This window comes from Lontra canadensis, unplaced genomic scaffold (genome assembly GCF_010015895.1).
Source record: "Lontra canadensis isolate GAN:19392208 unplaced genomic scaffold, GSC_riverotter_1.0 scaffold2, whole genome shotgun sequence".
NCBI classification, from domain to species: domain Eukaryota; kingdom Metazoa; phylum Chordata; class Mammalia; order Carnivora; family Mustelidae; genus Lontra; species Lontra canadensis.
In genome coordinates, this window is record NW_022630996.1 from 32,763,215 (window position 1) to 32,786,793 (window position 23,579).

Consider the following 23,579-nt stretch of genomic DNA (forward strand, 5'->3'; position numbering starts at 1 on the left):
CCCAAGCTGGAATCCTAACTCAGAAACTGAAGGAATAAGCGGCCGGACCTACTCCTCACGAACAGCTCCTCTCCAGAGGAAGGTGATGGGACGTTCCTCAGAGGCAAGAGAGATAAATCATGGAGCGAAACATCTAAGCAGTTGGAAGTGGTCTGAAGGGGGAGAAGCAGTCCTGGATGTCTATCTGTTCATTCACCTCATGAACAAATATTTATTGAGTCATGCGCTAGGCAGTGTTCTATATACTGAGGTAAAGGGATGAACAAGACAATGTCTGTTCTCCTGAAGGTAACTTAGTAGTTGGTGGGGCAGGGGTGGGGGGGGACAGACATCAAACAAATAAAAAATAAATACATCCATAAATGCATAACTGAAACACTGATAGTACAATAAAACAGAGTAAGGGAGTGGAGGCACCTCTTCAGAGTGGGCAGTCAGGAAAGTCTTCTCAAGATACTTGAGCTTAATCTAAATAAAGAAACGAAGGCACTCATGAGGGGATATAGGGTAAGAGAATTCTAGGCAAAGGAAGTGGCACATGTAAAAATCCTGAGCTGTCTGCACACTGGGCAAGGTGAAAGAACAGGAAGATGTTCCATGGGGCTCGAATGCAGCAGATGAAAGTAGAGGATGATGGCAGAGATTAGTGGGGCCAGGATACACAGAACTGTGTAAAAGCATGATAAAGTGTTCAGATTTTATGCTAACAGCAGTGGAAAGCAATTAGAGGGTTTTAGGTAGGATAATGTATGGTGTGATTTATGTTTTAAGATCTCGCTGGCTATGAAATGCAGTATACATTATAGGGTTCAAAAGGGGCTGCAGAAACAGCAGTAAAGAGACTCATGGCCAGGAAAGGAAAGACACGATGTTGGCCTGAATCAAGCCTTGCGGCAGCAGCAAAACACCTACAAAAAGTGAGCTGGTGTGTATTTTGAATGGGGCACCTGCACACTGGCTGAAGGGCCATTTTCTGACATGAGAAGTAGAAGAACTAGTCTGGGGGAATCCTGGATTCAGGATTCTTCTTGGAATCTACTACTCTGAAATGCCTCTAGATACAGAAGGAGAGACATCCTCAGTCAGTCCAGACTGCTATAATAAAAGTGCCACTGGCTGGCTGGCTTACAAGCCACAGATCTTTATTTCCCACAGTTATGAAAGCCAGAAGTCCAAGACCAGGGTGCCAGCATGGTAGGTTATGGTGAGAACCATTTTCTGGGTGAGACTGCCCATTTCTTGCCTCCTCACATAACGAAGGAAAAGCGGTTGAGAGAGCTCTCTCTGAGGTCCCTTTCATAAGGACAGTAATCCCATTCAGGAGGGCTCCATTCTCCTCCCAAGGGCCTCCTGTTCTAATACCATCATGCTGCAGGTTAGAATTTCAACATTTGAATTTGAGGGACACACAAACATTTAGTTCACTGCAGGAGTAGACAAACAAAGGTTAGATTTATGACTCTTGAACTTGGTAGCCTGGAATTATGAATAAAATCTTGGACTCGCTGGCGCATAAAGACGTGAGACTAGATGAGATAAATGAGATGGAAGGTCATCTAGGACGGGGCCCTGGGGTACACACCACCAGGCATAGATCAGAGAGCAAAGAAGCAGCCAGCAAAGGAGACTGAGAAGAAAAATCATGGAAGCCAAGAGAAGAAAATGTTTAAAGGAGAGTTCAGCTGTGTCAACTGCTGCTAAGTCAGATGAAGACAGAGAAGTGACCGGGGTCAGAGCTTGGAGGGGCAGATGCGGGGACTGCCTGGCACTGGCAGACCTGGACAGCGTGTGCCTCCTAAAAGTTCAGACCTTGGACACCACAAAAGCCTCACCCTGGTTCCAGCTCTGCCTGCAACTCACCGTTGAATTTGGCAACAGGGAGGTTATTGATGAGCTCAATGAAAAAAATGATCAGTGGAGAGAAAGGGACGGAGCCCAAGCAGTCAGGGATGGGAGGAGCAGCAACGGGGAAGACACACGGTGTGGGCTGACAATGACACTTGCACTCAGTCGTTTCCAGGAAGGGAACAGAGACTGGAGCACAAGCCGGAGCAAGACGTTAAGAGAGAGTAGTGGTGTAATCATAGTGAATACTGAAGCATTGTTTGATGCTCACGGGAATGATCCATGGGGAGCATAGTTAATGACAAACTGGAAACTGCCATCCCAAGGCAGAGAGAAAAAAAAAAAAATGTCCCTGCTCCAGGGGGAAAGAGGGAGCGGAGAGAACTCTAGCCAGAGGACCCCACTGGAAAGAAGCCTGGGCTTCCCCCAGATAAAGCAGCCACTCAAAACTCCATATTGCAGATCCATAAGTCAGGCTGCAGAAGAGGAGCCCTGCTCCCAGACAGTGCTTGAAAAGCCTTAGCCCTACAACGCTAGCAACATTTCAGGGCTACACGGAAATGAAAGGCATTGCCAGCACTGGTGGGTAGAGCCCCACTTGGAGGGTCACAGGGGGATGGCAGACATTGTGGCTGTAAGAGCTAGCCAGAGAACAGGACATCTGTGACAATGGCACGTGGCTCAGCTTCAGAGCACAGAGGGGCTCAGCAAAACATCTGCAGCACTGATGTCATCTGTCACATGGTAAAGGGGAGAGGGAAGAAGAAAGAAGAGGAAGAGAAGAAGAAAGAGAAGACCCAGCCCTACTCTTGCCACAACTAGTTTACTTTTTGTTTTGCTTTGGTTGGGTTGGGTTGGGTTCTGTTTTGTTTGGGCTGAAATTTATAGTATGTGCTCAGTACCTTATTTCCTGTGCTGAGAAGTTTCAGGAACATGTAGACCCTGTGCTAGGGACCTTCTATTGTGTCGAATCCACACAGCAATCCTGAAAGTTGTGTGTTATTATCCCATGCTTACAGGTGAGGAAACTGAGGCCCAATGAGGGCAAATGATTGCCTGTGGTCATAGAGCCATCAGCAGATTCAGGATTCAAACCAAGCCTGTTTGAATCCCAGGCCTGTGGGTGCTGTGGACAGAGAGCAGGAGAACCTGGAAGACAGCATTATCCGCCAGCCCTGGACAGAGCCACAGCACGGACCATTCAAACAGCACCCAGGATTCTGTCCCGACAGGCAGGACCATGGAGAGAGCAGGAGACGGGCATTTTCCTGCCGGACAGAGATTATGAGGATCCTTCTCGATGTTGCTACTGTTGCTGTGATGCAAGCCCTGCCCCTTTAGGGTGACGGGGCAGGGGAAATACTGCCCCCTCCCTGCGTAATTCTGCAGCTCAATACACACACTGTAACTTCCCACTCTGCCCTCAAGTTGTGGCAGCCAGAAACGGCGGGGGCGGGGGGGGGAGGCTTATCTCCATGTGTACAATTACATCTCTACAGAGAGCAGTGTTAGTCCTACTCAAAGACATCTGCGTTCCCCCCCTTTTATGAAAGAATTATGAAAGTGTTCCTTGCTGAGTCGAGTTATGTCGTGGAATCTTTGAAGAAAACTTAAGTCTCTCTAGACTCACCTAACTCTCTTAAAGTCTGTAAAACCTGAAGGAAAGATAAGGTTGCATAAGCTTCAATTAAAGTTTCTTTTCAAATATCCACAACTTTATACACATAAAGAGTAAGCTCTCGTTATTACTCGCTTGCACTATAAACATTTGATAATGTTTTCAAATGTATACTCCACAGAAGAAACACATTGTCATACTTAAAAAGTTTCTATTTTCATATTTGGAAAGTTGGAAAATGGGTTCTCTGGCTTCTGACTGACTCTCTTCTTTAACTCTATAAAGCATCGGGTTTTTTCACCACTGATACTCCCTTCCCCTCCACCAGTCACTGAAAAAAGAATCAACCCAAACGGATCACGGGCCTAATTGTAAGAGGTACCACTATACACGTTGTAGAAGAAAACCCAGAAGAAATTTGTCATGACCTCAGGTGGAGCAAGAGTTCTTAGAAACAAGAGCAAAAACATGATAAAAGAGAAAAAATGATAAACTGGAGTTTAATCAAAATTAAAGTCTTTTGCTTTCACAGGACACCATTTAGAAAATGAAAAGACAAACCACACACTAGGAGAAAGTAGTTGCAAATCATATTATCTAATAAAGGACTTGGACCCAAATAGACATAAAGAATTCTTTCAACTAATTATAAGGAAACAGAACACAGTCTTAAAATGGGCCAGATATTGGGGCGCTTGGGTGGCTCAGTGGGTTGAAGCCTCTGCCTTCAGCTCAGGTCATGATCCCAGGGTCCTGGGATCGAGCCCACCTCAGGCTCTCTGCTTGGCAGGGAGCCTGCTTCCCTTGCTCTCTCTCTGCCTGCCTCTCTGCCTACTTGTGATCTCTGTCTGTCAAATAAATAAATAAATAAGTTTTTTAAAAAGGGCCAGATAAAAGTATCTTTTAAAAAAAGATACTTTTTTAAAGAAAGTATCTTTTAAAAAAAAGATACTTCATAAATACCATATGGGGAACGTGTGCAACAGCGTTAATAATGAGTGAAATGAAAACAAAATTAAACTAAGATACCACCAGACACTCACCGGAACGGCTATAACCAAAAAGACAAACAGCAGTAAGAGTTGCTGAGGATGTGGAGAAACCAGAGCTCTCACACACACTGCTGCTGGGAATGCAAAATGGTACAGCTGCTTTGGAGAACAGTTGGGAAGTTCCGTTAAAAAGAGAAACGTAAACTTCCCCTTTGATGCGGCAATTCTCTCCCCAGACATTTCCCCAAGAGCAATGAAAACATATGTCTGTAAGTGTTTGGGTACCCAAACACTTACAGCAGCATTATGCATACAGCCACAAAGCAGACACAAATCAAATTTCCATCGGCTTGTGAATGGAATTTTCACATAATGGAATACTAGTCAGCAATAAAAAGGGTCAAACTACAGAATGGTGCTGAAACTTGGATGAATCTAAAAAACACATTAAGTGAAAAGAGAAAAAAATGCAAGACTGCATGATTCAATTCAGATTTACATTCTTTAAAAAGTATGATTCCCGGGGCGCCTGGGTGGCTCAGTGGGTTAAAGCCTCTGCCTTCAGCTCAGGTCGTGATCCCAGGGTCCTGGGATCGAGCCCCGCGTCGGGCTCTCTGCTCAGCGGGGAGCCTGCTTCCTCCTCTCTCTCTGCCTACTTGTGATTTCTGTCTGTCAAATAAATAAATAAAATCTTAAAAAAAAAAAAGTATGATTCCCTTTAGAGGAAATGTCTAGTAACAGAAAATGGATACAGACAGGTGGAAAGCAGATAACTGGTAGTCTGAGATTAGGGGTAGGAGTAGGCACTGACTGCAAATGGGTAAAAGAAAACCCTTGAGGATGATGAAATTGCTCTAAAACTGGAAAGTAATGATTACAACAACTTTATAAATTTACTAAGAATTATGGCATTTTATGGATGAACTTTATTGTATGGGTGGATTTGTAAAAAAGAGCCATCAGGTACCTGTTGGTCAGCAAACTGTATCTATAGCTTTCAAAAAAGAATTTTAATTCCCTGATAAGAAATATTTTAAGATACCCATTAATTTGGCAAAAAGCTTATAGTCATTTAATACAACATGCTGGTGAACAGATCAGTCAGGATATGCTATGTTATAAAGCAGTAACAAAGCAGCTCAGAATCTCTGGTCTAAAACCGAGGTCAGCAAACTTTTTCTGCAAAAAACTGTATAGTAAATATTCTCAACTCTGCAGGACACAGGGTTTCCACTTCAACTACTCAACTCTGCCTGGACAAAATACAACAAAGGGGCATGGCTCTGTTCTGATAAAACTTTACAAAAACGGGCAGTGGGCCACATTTGGCCAATAGGACCTGGTTCTCAAAACTCTGATGTAATTTATTTACATCACTGATTTATTTACAATTCATACTTAATTGCAAGTCAACTGGGGGCATTACTCCACGTCATCTTCACTGAGACCCAGTATGGTGAAGAAGTCACCACACAGATCATTAAAACTTGCTGAGGCAGAGTCAGTGAATGTGACAAATGTCTCACTGGCTCTTAAGAGTCTGCTCCCATTTTATTGCCCAAAACAAATCTCATGATGGGGGGTGCCTGGGTGGCTCAGTTGGTTAAGTAGCTGCCTTCCGCTCAGGTCATGATCCCAGTGTCCTGGGATCGAGTCCCACATCAGGCTCCCTGCTCAGCAGGGAGCCTACTTCTCCCTCTACCTGCCACTCTGTCTGCCTGTGCTCACTCTCTCTCTCTCTGACAAATAAATAAATAAAATCTTTAAAAAAAAAAAAATTCTCATGACTGTGCCTAATTTCAAAAGCGGTGGGAGAGCTCAAGCCACCACATGCCGAAAAGGCAGAGAGCTAGAAGTCGCCGGTGAACTCGGCTTTGTTACTACAGTGAAGAGAATGGAGGGAATTGTGAGCTCCCGTCCACTACTGAGGAGCACGTAAGCTGGAAAACCACTTCGGGGAATCATTTAGCACATAATGTTACATATGCTCTACAGACCAAAATTTCCACCCTCAGGTGAATGACCTGCAGAACCTCCCACACAAGTCGGCTAAAAAATACATACAATGGTGTTCACTGCAGCATAGTTTACAGTAGAAAAAACTGGACGCACCTTCAATATCTATTAAGAGTAGAGTAGATAAAATTATTATTTCTAAAGAAAATGTCATCATACACAGCAGCCAAATGAATAACATATGGATTAATGAAAACAAATTACTTTATCCGTATGGATACATCTATAGAAAGCAATTTTGAATGAAAAAGGAAAGTTGCAAGAGAGTGCCTACACAATGATTCTGCTTATTTCAATTAATTGTTTAAAGATAGATTGATTGATTTATTTAATTTATTTGCGAGAAGGGCAGGGACAGAAGAAGAGGGAGAGAGAGAATCTCAAGCAGGCTCCCCACAGAGTGCTGGATGTGGGGCTCCCTGAGACCATGACCTGAGCCAAAATCCAGTCAGACACTTAATCAACTGAGCCACCCAGGTATCCCTGGGTGGTACTTTTACTTCAATGTTTACTTCAATGATTAAAAACACATAGCGGCTGGAGACATCATCTAAAAAAAACAGGCACATTAACTTTGTAACAATGTTATCCCTGAGGACATTAGGAAGTTAAAGGACTTTCCTATCTGCCATGCTGTATTTCATTCAAAGCACCTGAAGAAGTTATGTCAAAATATTAATATGCATTAAGTCTGGAGAGTGAAAACTGTGGGCTTCTGTTATATTTCTTTTGTTCTTATTTGTATGCTTGAAATATCTCTTAAATTAAAATGAAAAATAATGACTACAGCCAGTGTCTGCCTGTCAGCAGAGAGAAGTGTCATGGTGATATTAAATGACACAAAAGAACTGGCTGAGCTAAGAGCAAGACAATGAGTTGCCCTTACAAGCTACAAAAAAAATGAGCCATGAAAGGGAACAAACCAACCTCACTGGCTGAGCAGACTGAAAGCGAAAATAACGGGACTCAACTCTCTGATTTAGGAAAAGTTGATAGTGAATAAAACCTCAAAATAGAAAGTCCATCTTTTCATGGCTTTGAATAATCCCTTGTGGTCATTTAAGAGACTGCTGTCAGGGCTCTTATGATATAGCAATTATTGTGCCTTCCACATTGGGAAAATGTTCTCATATAACAAATAAAATAGAAGTGAGGAAGGGAAGAAGGAATAAAGAGAGAGAATGAGAGAAACATAGAATTGGGGGGGGTTGTGGGGAAGTCAGATAACTGAGCTCTATCCCTTGGCTCTGCCACTACATCTGTCTTGAGCAAGTAACTTCAGCTCTGTGAGTCTCAGTTTCTTCCTTCCTAATAAGAGGACAACGACCTAGATTCCAACTTTATATTCTATGATCCTTGAAATATCCATTCAGGTTCACATTTGGAGAAGAGGTATTACCCTGGGATAAAAACACTCATCTTCTGTCTGATCCAGTGAACAAAGTACTAGAATAAAAAGTTAGGGTCACAATTCAGCATGAAGGTCAAAGCCACACATCATTCATCAGGGCAGTTTCTATGCAAGGGTAGGTGGGGTGTGAAGTGAGTGAGGGTAACGTAGGGAAACTGCTGGGCTTCAGACTTCCATTTATGATGAGCGGGGTCCAATGGCCACACCCTCAGTCAGGAAGCCCTAAAAGACGACTGTGAGAAGAAGAAAAGATTGATGTTCACCTCCAATTTCTCAGGATCCCGGAACAACATAAGAAAACAGGAAACTCTGGTACAATCAAACCTTTAACTTGCCCCAAAGTTTGTGGGACAGGCTTAGATTATAGGATGTAGGACAAAGTCTCACCAGAGTGGTTTCTAGAATGCCAATTATGTGCCAACCACTACCCTAACACCAAAAAGGAAATATAGAAAGATGGAAGGAAGGGAGGGAGGGAATGAGAGAACAAGGGAAAGAAGGAAGGAAGGAGAGAAGAAGAAAAGGAGGAAAGGAGGGAGGGAGGAAAGGAAGGAGGGAGGAAGGGAAGGAGGAAGAAAGAAAAGAAATAAAGAGCAAGCCTCAGTTGTTCTCTTCCCATGACCCATTCCATGTCACCTCACCCACAGTGTGTCAGCCCCTCCCTACAGAAGCCATAACAACTTGTAACATTTCCCTCCAGCCTCAGCTCTTTGCCTTTCAAGTGAGCTTGGGCCACATCAAGAAGCCATTTTCCCTACAACAGTTCACAAAAAATGATAGAGGAAATAGAATTTGGAGGGGTGAAGGAGGCATGTGGGTCCTGGGATCTGGAGAAGGTCCCCTGAGAAGCAGAATGTCAGAGGTTTAAAATAATTTTTCTTCAGAATTACTGATAGACACTCTCAGGTGAAAGGTTCCCAAACAATCCAACCGTCTTTACATTTGATATGATGTCATCACCAACCAAGATCTCTCCATTAAAGTGTCAAGACCCAGATTTATACAACAGACATAAAAATAAAAGCTAAACACGGAGGCAAAGGATCTTAATGGAAGTTATGTACATGCATTAAGGGGAAAATGCACCTCGAGTGTTGTTTATGTAAAAGGCTATTTGTAAGTTTGAGTCTGCATTTCCTTAGACATTATTTGAAAGTGTCTCTATTACTGATGTGCTAGAAACATTTCTCACATTTTAATTATGCTGTAGAACATGCTGATTCCAATCAACACATTGAGGACAGTTTTAAAGCCCATGAGCAAGAAAGAATTCTCATTCATACAGAGTTAAGGCTTTATGTGTAAAGATATCAGCATGCATTTAGTATCTACCATGTGCTTTACTAAACACAGGCATTTTTTTAAAGGTTTTACTTATTTGAGGGGGGAGTGAGAGCACAAGCAGGGGGAGCAGCAGGGGAGAGGGAGACGCAGGCTCCCTAATAAGCAGGACCCCGGGATCATGACAGAGACTTAACCGACTAAGCCACCAAGGCACCACAAACACAGGTCAGACAACAGCACAGAGAGGCAAGCAGAGGCCAGACTGCAGAAGATCTTGGGTGCCAGACTATACATAACCTCCAAAGCTATGAAAACCAGAGAAATGTTTCATTTCAGGAGGTATGGGATCAGATTTTCATTTGTAAAATGATCATCCTGGCCAAGGTGGACAGAACAAGGCACGTGCAGGGGCAAGGAGATGGGTGCAGGGCCCTATGGTAAACAAAGGGCTTGAGTGTGGATGAAGTTTGAAAAGGCACATTGTCCTAATCTGGTGACCAAGTGAAGTGGAGGTCAACAATGGAAGGCAAGGAGAACTCACTTCCTGGCTTCGGAAACCAGGCAGGAAATGGTACCACTGGCTGGGAGAGAGAACAGAAGGAAGAGGTTGGCCAGGAGAGCAAGTGATGGACAGTGAATTCAGGTTTGAACTCGCCGAGTCTGAGGCAGCCGTGGGCAGTCCCTGTGGAAATGTGCAGAGAGCCTGAGGAAATCTGCTTGGAGCTCAGAAAACATATATAGGGAATACTTGAGACTTTGGGTGTAGACGAGCTCCTGCAAGGAGAGTTTCTCTGATGGAAGAGACTGACAGTGATAATACCCAACGTGTAAAGAGTGCTTCCGATGTGCCAGGCCCTGGTCTAAATCCTTCACATGTATTAACTGATAATGTCCACAGAGCCTGTGGCACAGTTAATATAAGCAACTTGCCCAAGGTCACACGGCGCTCATCAGTACCAGCTGGGATGTGAACTCGGGCAGACTGTCTCCAGCCTGGATTTTTAAATCTCTAAATGATACCGTCTCCCTCAGACAGAATGGGGACTGTGGCACCCTGGAGAGCAAGGATGGGAGAGGAAGGAAAGGATCATTTGAAGAATATTGAGAATGGGAAGCTAAAAAAGGGAATGGAAAGGCCAAGGGAAGAAATAGTTTTAAGAATCTGGGAGGGGTCAGGGGCACCTGTGAGGTAGTGATCTCAGGGTCCTGAGATCAAGCCCCGGTGGGGTCCCAACCTCAGTGTGGCATCTTACTTGAGTTTCTCTCTGTGTCTCCCTCTGCCCCTCTACCCAGGCTAGCTCTCTCGCTTGCTCGCTCTCTCAAATAAATGAAATAAATCTTAAAAAAAAAAAAAAAAGAATTAGGGAGAGGTAGGGAATGTCAAACACCGAAAATACCATTACCCCATCATTTGTAAACACACAGGAGGAGAAAAGAAAATTCTCTAAAAAGAAACCAAATAAAACTTAGAAGCCATCCAGTAACAATATTACAAACATTCATGTTGAAATTATAAAGGGTTTCTGTCCCCACTGACCACATAAACACGAGGCGGTGGGGCAATGGGCATGACTTTCAAAGTACAAACGTATGTTATTTAAAATAAAGTTTCCTTCTGTTCCACTTCTGTATAGTTACCTGGACTTCAGCCTTGCCTTTGGTAGGTAAGGGCCACTGAAAACCAAAACGATTCATCCTGCTGGGACATTGTGCCCAAAGGAGACTGAGATCAGTGAGGGCATTTCCCAGCAAGGGTATTAAACCTCCAATATGGCCAGTGCTAACTCCCCATTGCCACGGCCACAGAAATGAAAAGAGGAGGCAGAGAGAAGGCAGCTTTGCAATCCGTCCTTGAAAGAGCCACAATCGGATCAAAAACAAACAAAAATCCTTAAAGCCTTTGGATATGCTCATTGAAGCTGCAAAGTATCATAAACCTTGACATATCATGCCTATTCCAAGAGTCTGCAAATAACCGAACATTCAGGAATCTGATCTCTCATCCCCAAAAGAAAACAGTACAGCAAACTTTAGAAAGTCTACCCTTTTCTAATCTTCAATTGGGGAAAAGCACTACAGTATCCTGCTCTGAAAAGTTTGAAGTTGGTATCTCATTAGCTCCATTCTCTCCGTCAGTGGCAATCTATCTCCCTCTTGTGGATTTCTGGGATATTTCCACCCAGGAGAGTCCCTTCCAAGTCACTCCTCAGACTTAACCGCTAGGTTGTACTGAGTTCACAATAAGCATAAATAAAAGGTGAAATATCTACTGTACCTCCTACTAACTGAAGTACTAAACACACACGCCCTAGCAACTCGCATTCATTCTTCTTCTGGAAATGAAGTAGCCGTTAAAAAAAACTGTGATCATGTATCAAATATTTATTGAGCGATTATGAAAAGCATGGACATAGGGCACTTGAAAATAGAGCTTGTTTCAGTGAAAATTTACAACCTAAAAGAGAAGAACCAAACAGCCTGTTGAAAACTGCGTGTCAGGTCCTCTGATGGTTTAAAAAAAAAAACAAAAAACCTTGGACAAGGACCGCTGCCCAGGTGGAAATCCCCACCTGTGACCAAAAGGGCCCAACACCTAGATTCCAAATGATGCGAAGTCTGGGGTGAAGTATGCTGAAGTCCTGTGACAATGAAACTGATATTTTCCCTTATGTGCATTAAAAGTCAGTCAGTACAGAAATGAAATTCCATCATTATGTACAGAGATAATGCCTCCAGACAGAAACACCACTGAGTTCCTGTACTTACACCTTAAATTTTTTCAGTATCTAGACCTACCTTTTATTTTCTCCCATTTCATTTTTTTTTTCATTTCTTTTCAGTGTTCCAGAATTCATTGTTTATGCACCACACCCAGTGCTCCATGCAATACGTGCCCCTCTTAATACCCACCACCAGGCTCACCCAACCCTCCCCTCCAAAATCCTCAGTTTGTTTCTCAGAGTCCACAGTCTCTCATGGTTTGTCCCCCCTCCAATTTACCCCAACTCACTTCTCCCCTCCATCTCCCCATGTCCTCCATGTTATTCCTTATGCTCCACAAGTAAGTGAAACTATGTGATATTTGACTCTCTCTGCTTGACTTATTTCACTCCGCATAATCTCCTCCAGTCCCATCCATATTGATATAAAAGTTGGGTATTCATCTTTTCTGATGGAGGCATAATACTCCATTGTATATATGAATCATATCTTCTCTATCCACTCATCCATTGAAGGGCATTTTGGTTCTTTCCACAGTTTGGCGACTGGGCCATTGCTGCTATGAACATTGGGGTATAGATGGCCCTTCTTTTCACTACATCAGTATCTTTAGGGTAAATACCCAGTAGTGCAATTGCAGGGTCATAGGGAAGCTCTCTGTTTAATTTCTTAAGGACTCTCCATATTGTTTTCCAAAGTGGCTACACCAACTTGCATTCCAATGCATTTCTGGAAAGCATCATTCCCTTCCAAGGGTAACACTTTCACACTTTTCTTAGCTTCAAACTCCCCTGCCAGCTGCTTTTCTGCTACCTACAACTGTGCTTAGTTCTTTTCAATCCTCTCCACTGACACTTCCTTGAACTATGACGTCCACTAGAATTAATTCCATTCAAATTAATCTACTATGTTTCATGAATTTGCTAATGAACCCCCAGCACTAACAACAGTTACATAGTAGATACCAGTATTTTTTTTTTAGTTATTGTCTATGAATGTCTTAATTGACATATAACTCATACCATAAAACCCCACTGTACAGCTAGGTTGTTAGTATATCCACGAAGTTGAATGATAGTGGTATGGGTATCACCATTATCAATATTTTTTTTTCTTTTGCAGCTTTACTGAGGTATAACTGACACATAAAATTATATTATACTTAAGTGTATAATGTGATAATTCGACATACACACATATTATGAAAGGATTTCCATCTCAGCTTGCATAAATGCACGAGCTAATTTCTCATAGTAAATAAATAAATGCAAACATATATATTCTGTTTCCCTGGAAACCCTAATACACACAGCTTTAGGAAAAACTAGATAATCTCAGTGATAACCTTCCCATCATGAATAACTCTTCTATTTCATTAAACTAGGTATCTTTTGGCTGGAATCACAATATGCATAGTTAATTAGAAAATCCTACAGATTTTGTGGGGCACCTGGGTGGCTCAGTCAGTTAAGCATCTGACTTTTGGTTTCAGCTCAGGTCATGATCTCATGGGTCCTCAGACTGAGCCCTCCTTCTGGCTCAATGATCAACAGGGAGTCTGCTTGAAGATTCTCTTCTCCTGCCCCTCCCATGACTTGCTCACACTCTTTCTCTCTCTCAAACAAATAAGTAAAATCTTTAAAAAAGAGAGAGAGAGAAAAGAAGAAAATCCTATCGATTTTGTGATGTTAAACTTCATTCCCTTAAGCATATAGATAAACTATGTAAATTACCAGAGAAGGTACATTTTCATTTGCTACAAAATTTTAAAAATATGTGTGAGCTCAGTGATCATTTGAAAACAACTGATTTAGATCAAATAAAGCCATGGCATAATTTTACTATCTAATAGAAACTATGCCATGCACTATAATCAGCTAACATTTTCACCTGAAAACTAAAATTCCACAGAACAACCGATACCCCTCTCAACATTCAATTTGTTATTGCTATGGTCTGAATTTGGGGTCCTCTCAAAATTCATGTATTGGAATCTTAGTGCCCAAGGTAAAGGCTTTAGGAAGTGGGGCCTTGGAGAGGTAATTAGGTTATGGAGGGTGGAACCCTCATGAATGAAATTAATGCTCTCATTAAAAAAAGATCCCAGAGAACTCCCTTGCCCCTACCACCATGTGAGGACACACCAAGAATTCTGCAAACTGACAGAGGCCCCTCTAACGCTGGTACCCTATTGTGGGACTTCCAGCTTCCAGAACCTTGAGCAGTCAATTTCTGTTGTCTACAAGCTACTCAGTCTGTGGTGTTTTGTCATAGAGACTTAAATGGACTACTAGAACTGTAGTTCTATCGTCTTTCTAGTGGTCATTTTGCCTCCATCTGATATCGAGAAGAAGTAGCAATCTGCTGTGGTTTTCTCAGGGAAGACAAAGGAAGAAATGAATGAGGTATTTCCAGCTTCTACCTCGAGACTCCAAAATAAAGGATGCTTTGATGAACTGAAATGTAGTTCATTTTTAAATACAATAGAGTGGTGCTTCTCAACCTATGAAAGCATAACTATCCCAGAATCCCATCCTGGAGGAGCACAAATACAAAAAAAGCACACAGTTTATTATCTTTTCATGCATTAGATTCTCTGGAATGTAGGATTCCCAAAGGAATTTACACTATTTCCTGACAACCCTTAAGTAGAAAATTAATAAAGAAGGTAAAAGAAAATTTGCTCTAGAGATTCAGAGCTGATTAACTTAAGCCATGCCCGTCCATCACTCTCTGGAAGCCAATTAAGTAAAGTACTCAAATGCAACACTTTAACACCATAAATTAAAGTTGGCAAAAAGTTCAAATTCTATCATAAAATTAACCATTGTAAGTGAAGTAGTTGTGAAAATGTACCTTTTAAAAATAAAGTATATTTATGTCCTAATTGCTAAGCAAAATAAAGGAAATTTTTATTCTGAAACAGCCAAAATGACCTCATCAATCTTTTCTAGCTTTCCATTGGGGGGAAGAAGATCTTTGCAGTATAAGGTATATGAAATTAATCTTCTCCAAGGGTATTATTCGGCAGAATCTTATTAAAAAAAAAAAAAACGTGTACAGTACCTTAAAAATAAAGATGGACAATTTACCAGATTACATATTCCTCCCCTGTAAACTATTAAAGTTGACTCAGGGCTGCAAGATGGTCAGAAACAGAAGGAAGGGGATTCATGGGCCTGGTTTATTGTTTTCCCTCAGTAATTTATTCGGAGATAGTGTCACCCCCAATTGTATGTCCACACAACAAATAAAGAAGTGGAAAGACTGATAAACTAGTCCTCTAATGCTAGAAAGCATGTATGCATTCTCTCAATACATGTTGCTTTGGTTTTTTTAACTCAAATGCCAAACACCTGGCTACTGAACCACAGCTTTTATGACATATTCAGGAAAAAAGTCATTACGATGAGGAAGAAGAGTCCCGTGTGCTAGACCTAAAAGGCCCTGAAAAGAGTGAGCCCTGGTTAATTGATTATACTGGTGATTCTAACATAACATACTACCTCAACCACTCACTCAATTCCACCTTTATTCCACGCCCTACGAGCACCCAATAAAAACCACTCTTCCCCCATTTCCATAGTAACCTTGACACGAAAAGGAAGGTCTCTTAACTTTCCAAGCTACAGATAAAGCCCTCCTATATTAACTCTCACAACCTATCTGCCTTGAGACTCAGACTGAACCCTTTATTCCTCATTCATTTATCACCTCTAGAAGCTCATACTACCCCCCTCTACATATGCCCTCATCCCTGGGCTCTCCTTACCAGATGGCTGTGTCTTTACCTTCTTATGAATTCATCTCCCACCCATCCTCAAGTCCTAAATCACTTCCAACGTGTCCCCTAAAACCCAACATCAACCATCAGCAAAATCCCTTATATCTTAGTATCATCAACTTGACCTGACTCCTTCCCCCAACCACCACCCAGAATATGGCTTTCATTCATCACCTCAGACTATCAACCCACTACCCCTCCTTGTCCCAATTATCTACAGACACAGGGCCTTCTTTACTCCTTCAAGAATTAATTTCCTAACTCACTATTCTCTTTCAGCACTCTGCTTGTCATTATTCTGGGTGATTTCAACACCCACCTGATGATCCTTCAATCCATTTGAACTCACCTCCTCCATCGATCTTGTCTTCCACCTAAGCCAGCCACCTTGTCATTACCAAAACAGCAACTCGCTCGTAAGCTCAGTATCAAGCATCCCACTCTCCTACCACTGCCTCTGGTTCTCCAACATTCCAATCCCAACCATGACCTATCACTTTCTCCTACATTCTCTTCATATATTTAACATCCTCTTTATGTAGTTTAGAATCCACAGACCATCATCGCTCTTTTACATAAAATGTCAACTCTTTTTTCCCCTCCTTCTACCGCATGGTTCTAACTTAGCAAAACTCTAATCACAGTTAATCTGACACTCCCCTGCTCTGTCCTGACACCCATGAATCTAAATGTAGCTGAGGAAAAACAATCTTGCTGGATCTTTAAATCATGATCATTAATCTCAGATACTTTGAGCATTTAATTTTAAATTATATTTCTCTACTCTACTCATTTTCTCACTGTCCTGACTTTTTCACACCTCTTCTTTCACCTAAAAACTCCAGAATCTCCTCATCTTCACTGTTTTGCTTCCTATGTCTCTAAGGAAAGAACAGTTCTAGAAAATACTGCCACCATGGAAAGAACAATTCTAGAAAATACTGCCACCACCTTTACCCACCCCAACTGCACATACTCCACTTCCTTTTCTGTAACTACAGGTGAATTTTCCGTGTTTTCATCCAGAGCCAACTCCTCTGCTTGAGCACTGGACCCCATAATTTCTCAAGTAAACTGCCATTGGTACAGAAATTCTCCTCTCTTTCATGATTTTCTTCATCTCTACTAGGTCATTCTGTTAAGCATGAAGTCACCAATTCACCAATACTTCTATTGTCAAGTTCACCTCCACTTTGCTAAATTAGGTCTCAATCTTCAAACTAAATGACATGTCTGCAATATCTGACTTCGTTGATCACATCCTCTTCCTTGAAAGACTTTATTCACTCGGGTTGCAGGACACCACTCTCTCCTGATTTCTCTCCTACCAATGGGAAACTCCTCAGTTTCCTTTGCTGGCTCCTCCTTCCCTTTTTGACAATAGCACTGAAGGGCCTTAAAGCTCCATCTCTGGATCTCTTCTCTATCTATACTTATTTTCTTTCTTTCTTTTTTTTTTTTAAGATTTTATTTATTTATTTGAGAGAGCAAGAGAGAGAACATAAAAGGGGAGAGAGAGGTCAGAGGAAGAAGCAAACTCCCTGCCCAGCAGGAAACCCGATGTGGGATTCGATCCCGACATTCCAGGATCATAACCTGAGCCAAAGGCAGTTGCTTAATTGACTGAACCACCCAGGCATCCCTATACTTATTTTCTTTATGATTTATCAATCTACAAGCTGATGACTCCCAGATTTATATTTTTAGCCTGACCTCTCCATAAAGTCCCTATTTAACTGCATTATCTAACTGCATTTGTCATGCTCTGTTTTAACAATGTTTTGTAACAGATAACCCCCAAAATTTCAGTGACTTATGATGATGCATTTCTTGCCCATGTATGTGCAGGTCTCCCAAGGCATCTGTGCTTCAGGCTCCAGGACCAGTTCTGGTCTATTCCACAGGTATCTTATTCTCAGAAGAGCAGCTTCTCAAGGTCATGCTCACTGCATGGCAGAGAGAGACTTCTTCAAGGGGATTATCACCTTTTTGCCATACCACCTATAGCCTCAGCTCAAATGGCACACTGTTATTTCTACCCACATTTAACTGGTGAAAGAAAGTCATATAGCCAAGTCCAGCATCAATGAATCAGAGAAGTATACTCCACCCCAGGGAAGCCGTGATAAAGACTGAGAGGTAAAGAAGAAATTTGAACAAAGGATATAACCTATTGTACCAACTCCTTATTCAACATCTTCCAATAAACATCTCAAATAAAAATCTCCAAACTTGAGATGGACAAAGCTGATTTTACCTTCTTAACCTGCTTCTCTTACAATTTTCCCCACATCTACAAAGGAGAGTATCATCATTTCAGTTGTTTCAAAAGCCTTAAAGCTGGGGCGCCTGGGTGGCTCAGTGGGTTAAGCCTCTGCCTTCGGCTCAGGTCATGATCTCAGGGTCCTGGGATCGAGCCCCACATCAGGCTCTCTGCTTGGCAGGGAGCCTGCTTCCCCCTCTCTCTGCCTGCCTCTCTGCTTACTTGTGATCTCTCTCTCTCTCTCTCTCTCTCTGTCAAATAAATAAATAAAATCTTTAAAAAAAAAAAAAGTGCCTTGAAGTCATCACTGACTTTCTTTCACATACCACATCCAATCCTATTGCATTTACCTCCAAATAGGTCCAGAATCTGACCCCATCAACTCTATTGCAATCACCCTGGGTCAAGTCACCAGCTTCTCTTATAAGGAGTATAATAATAGTCCCCTAACCAGTCTCCATATTTCCACCCTCATCTTCCTATGGGGTATTCTCAATGTGACAACCAGAATGAGGCTTTAAAAGTAAGTCCTACTGAGGTACCTGGATGGCTCAGTCAGTTAAGGGTCCAACTCTTGATTTCAACTCAGGTCATGATCTCACAGTCCTGGGATCTAGCCCCACATCATGACCTGAGCTGAAGGCAGATACTTAGCCCACTGAGCCACGCAGGCACCCCTGGGGGATTGTTTGTTATGCAGCATAACTGCAACAAAAGCCTGAAGGTATTTTCATACAGAGCATCAATACCGTGTAGAAAGGTTGCTACAACACTTTCTCCATTTTTTTTCCCCACAACATCTCACAAAGAGTTTTATCGTTTCTCTAGCACCCAGCTACCACTATCACTCTTTCTTCTTCAGTGCTAACTTCTTGAAGCAATAGTCTCTACATATTTGTCTCCTCTTACTCACTCCCCAATCTGGTTTACATCTTGACATCACTGAGACCATTTTCTCAAATCATTCATTCTTTTACCAAAGGAGCAGATATGACACAGAGCTGGGGCAGTAGGAGTCATGACAACTAAGCCAATCAATAAGTGACAAGAAAAGTGTTGTGTTGAATTGGGGAAGGAAATATGAAGTAACTTGAGAAGCACTAAATTTTAAACCTACTGTTTAATCCTACCCCTTTTCAATTTGTGCATTAAAAATTAAAATAGTTTTATCTGCTAGATGAAGAATCAACCTCAGTTTTCTCAAAAACTGATTTGGTAATTTTATGCAATGACACTTCAGTTCTCTGGATTCTGGTATTTCCATTCATAAGTTTAGAAAGCTAAAGCGCATGGTTTTTAAGCAGAAACTTCTGAGAATCTTTCAGAATTCAGAACCAATGTGCCTCCTACTCCTCCATCCAACTCTGAAAGAACCCCCTTAGGATAGAGGAGGACTTTGGCAATCTGAAATGCTCAGCAACTGATTTCTTATCTTTTCAAGCCCTGTTGTACATCCCTGACAAACATGCACACTGGATATTCAGGACCACTGAGGCAGATATTCTCCAACATCCCCTTAAATACTTAGTAGGTATGTTTAAGTCCTATAGATTGTTATCTGGACATATTAACTGAAATACTGTTTTGTATCTCTAAAGCAACCGTGTATGCTGCTTGAATGTAAGATTTTGGTTTTTTCCTTTTAGAATATCCATCAAACTCTAGATGTTAATACTCTTCATATTAACTTACCCTCCACACCCTCAAAATACTGTATATGCAAGTGCTCTTATGTCAAGCCAACAACTTTGCAGTGACATATATTAATTTCTTCATATAACCCATAGTATGGAGGCTAAGGAGAATTTGAAAACTAGTGTGAGTTTGGTAGTTGAGCACTTTAGATATAAATTTATCCCATGACATAAACATTTGAAAGCATTATAATAATTGAATGTTTTCTTCATTGCATTATCTCCCTATTCTGAAAAATAATGATTATACAATTTTAATTTAATTTGAGATTTTATATGAATGCATTTCTTTTTTCATATTTTTCTTCACTCATTTCAATATAAATTCACATACATACACATGTACCCACCTTCTAAAAGTCTAATACCCCTGTTTCACAGACATAACATCAGGCAGTTTCCAAGGGAACACTGCTTCAAGGCAGGATCCTATTAAAAAGATCCCTCTGAGAACAAATACCTTTTCCCTTCAATATCATTTAGAAGCATCAAATTAGAGCCACTCCTCTTGAAATGAAGAGAACAATCCTGCACTTAACCATCACAGGGTAACAGAGAATGTTCCCCTTAAAAACATAATTATTCTACAGGGTAGCAGTACTGGTATGGACCATTAGCTCTGACAGTGAAAAGCTTCTAAATTCCTCTACAATTGAAAAGTTGCTCGAGACGACAAGAGATCTACAAATCATGATTATCTTAAAATCAGAGAATTAGGCCATGTAGCTGAAAAGACTCTCCAGAGATCTGATGCCCAAGTCCTCTGGCTTAGGCAAGGAGCATAGCCAAAAACTAGCCTCGTTGAAGGGTCTTTAGGGTGCTGCTTGCCTAGTCCTAGTCATCAGAGCACCAGAATGCCTCTTTAAAAGTTATTTTTGGTATTTTTCTCATTACAAAAACAATAAAATTTACAACACACAGAAAAGCACAGCGAAGAAATAAAAAGTAACCGTACACCTAGCATCTAGAGAGACACTGTTAACATTCTGGGACAGTTCTAAACTTACTCTGTGACCCCATATTGACTTGTTAAAGATTCAAATGAGTTCATGAGCATACACATAATGTAATTTTTCCACAGAATACTTTGTTGTAAATATCTCCCCATATGACTACATTAAGAAAAAAGATTTTAAATCCCTGAAGTAAATTCCAATTTACAATATGGGAATTTATTTAATAAATACCTATTTTGGCACACTTGGATTGTGATTTTCCCTCTTCAAACTAATAGGGAAGTGGACATCCTTAAACATATATCTTTATGCACAAGATATATAACTTCCACAGGAAAAATTCCTAGAAGAACAACTGCTAGATCATAGATATAAGTGTATGGAGACTCTTGATATACTTTGCCAAAGTACCCCTGAGAAAGGTAGTAATAATTAAAAGTCCACCATGAGGTACTGGGTATGAACACCAGAAATGGCATTGGAATCCTCCAATGAGATCCATGCAGGACAGTTCTATCTGCACATAGCAATAGCCAGGGGAATTCTGCTACCTCCTAAAAGCCAGAAATTGGATCACTGAGAAATTTTAGGTTTACATGAAAAATTAAGAACTAAGTTAGACTTACTAATAGTGTTAATGTATAATTATTTCTAAGCATTCACAGATAACTCCACAGAAAAATTACAGCAGCAAGCTCCAGCTCCTCCTCAAAATTGAGAATACTGACCACCCCCCCCCAAAAAAAAAAAAAAAAGAGAGAGAGAATACCGAGCCAGAGCTAAAGAAGTTTTCTCTTTGGTTTGTTCTGGAAACTTTTTACTGGTTTAAAAGAGCCCCCTACTGGGCACCTGGCTGGCTCAGTTGGTGAAGCAAGCTTCATATTGGGTGTAGATCTTTTTTAAAACAAAAAATTTTAAAAACAAAGAATCTTTAAGAAAATAAGATAGACTCCTATTAGTGCTCAGCATCAGTCTTTTCTTATACATCCTTGTGACAGGATAAAAGGGCCCTCACTACAAATGCCAGATTATCAGACAGCATAAACTCAATCACCTATAAAGCCCAGACAGGAATATAAAGATACAAACTTTGCCAATTGGAAAACAATGGAAGTAGTGGAGTCTATAGCAACCTGGAATAAAGTACATTTAATTCAAGTGTGTTTTTTTTTTAATCACAAAAGACAAATTATATTACAGAGGCACTTTTTTAAACTATTTTTTTAGAGCAGGTTTAGGTTTACAACAAAATTGAAAGGAAGGTACAGAGATTTACTATATACCCCTGTCCAAACACACGTATGGCCTCTCTCATTATTTACATCACTCACTAGAATAGTACTTTTTCTTTTTTAACCAAGCATGAACCGACACTGACACATTATAATCTCTATAAAGTTAATAGTTTACTCTAGGATTCACTCTTGGTGAACAACATTCTATGGCTTTGGAAAAATGTACAATGATGTATATCCATCATTATAACATTATATGGAGTATTTTCACTGTCCTAAAAATCCTCTGTGCTCTGCCTACTCATCTCCCCCGCCCCTTCTCTAACAATCACTGATCATTTTATTGTGTCCATAGTTTTGCCTTTTCCAGTAGGCCATATAGCTGGAATCAGACCAGTGTATAGTCTTTTCAGACTGACTTCTTTCACTTAGTAGGATATCTTGGTTGCTTCCGACCTTTGACCATTATGAATAAGGCTCCTAGAAATAACCCCGTGCTGATTTTTGTGTAGACATAAGTTTTCATCTCCTTTGGTAAACAGTAGGAGCACAATTGCTGGGTTACATGCTAAGAGTATGCTTAGTCTTATAAGAAACCACCAACCTATCTTCCAAACTTGCAGTACTATTTTAAGTCCCCACAACCAATGTATAAGAGTTCCTGTTGCTCCACACCGCCACCAGCATTTGGCGGTGCCAGGATTCCAGATTTGGCCATTCTAATAGGTGTATAATAAAACAACACTGTTGTTTTAACTTACAATTCCCTGATGATGTATCGTGTGGATCAACTTTCCATATGTTTATTTGTCATCTATAGGTCTTCTTTGGTGAGCTGTCTAAAGTCTTCGGCCCATTTTTTAATCAGCTTTTTTTCTAATTATTGTTGAGTTTGAAGGGTTCTTTCTATATTTTAGATAACAGTCCTTTATCAGATGTGTTTTTTGCAAATACTTCCCGTCAGTCTATGGCTTGTCTTTTACTTCTCTTGACATTGTCTTTCATAGAGAAGTTTTTAATTTTAATGAAGCCCAGCTTATCAATTGTTTCTTTCATGGATCATGGTGCTATATATAAAAAGGCATCACTGTACCCAAGGTCATCTAGGTTTTCTATGGTTATGTTCTAGGAGTTTTATACTTTTACACTTTACATTTAGGTCTATGATCCATTTTAATTTTTGTAAACAGTGTAAGATTTGTGTCTAGACTCACTGTTTTGCACATGCACATCATTTGGCTCCAGTACCATATGTTGAAGAGACTGCCCTTGTCCATAGTATTACATTTGCTCCTTTGTCAAAGATCAGTTCACTACATTATGTGGTCTATTTCTGGGCTCTCTAGTCTCCTGCATTGATTTATTTTTCTATTCTTTCACCAATGCCATGCTATCTTGGTTACTGTGTTTATAGTAAGTCTTGAAGTTGGACAGCATCAGTCCCCCAACTTTTTTCTTCTAATTCCTCATTTTTTCAAGGTTAGACTGGCTAGAGGTTCATCGATTTTATTGCTCTTTTTTCGAAGAACCAGCTTTTGGTTTCAGTGATCTTTCTCTACTGATTTCCTGTTTTTGGTGTCACTGGTTTCTGCTATAATCTTATTATTTCTCTTCTTCTGCTTACTTTGGAAGGAATTTGCTCTTATTTTTCCAATACTCTAAAAGTGGAAACAGATTATTAATTTTAGATTTTTTTTCTTTTCTAATATATGCATTCAAAGCTATAAATTTCCCTCTAAGGACTGCTCTGCAGCTGCCTA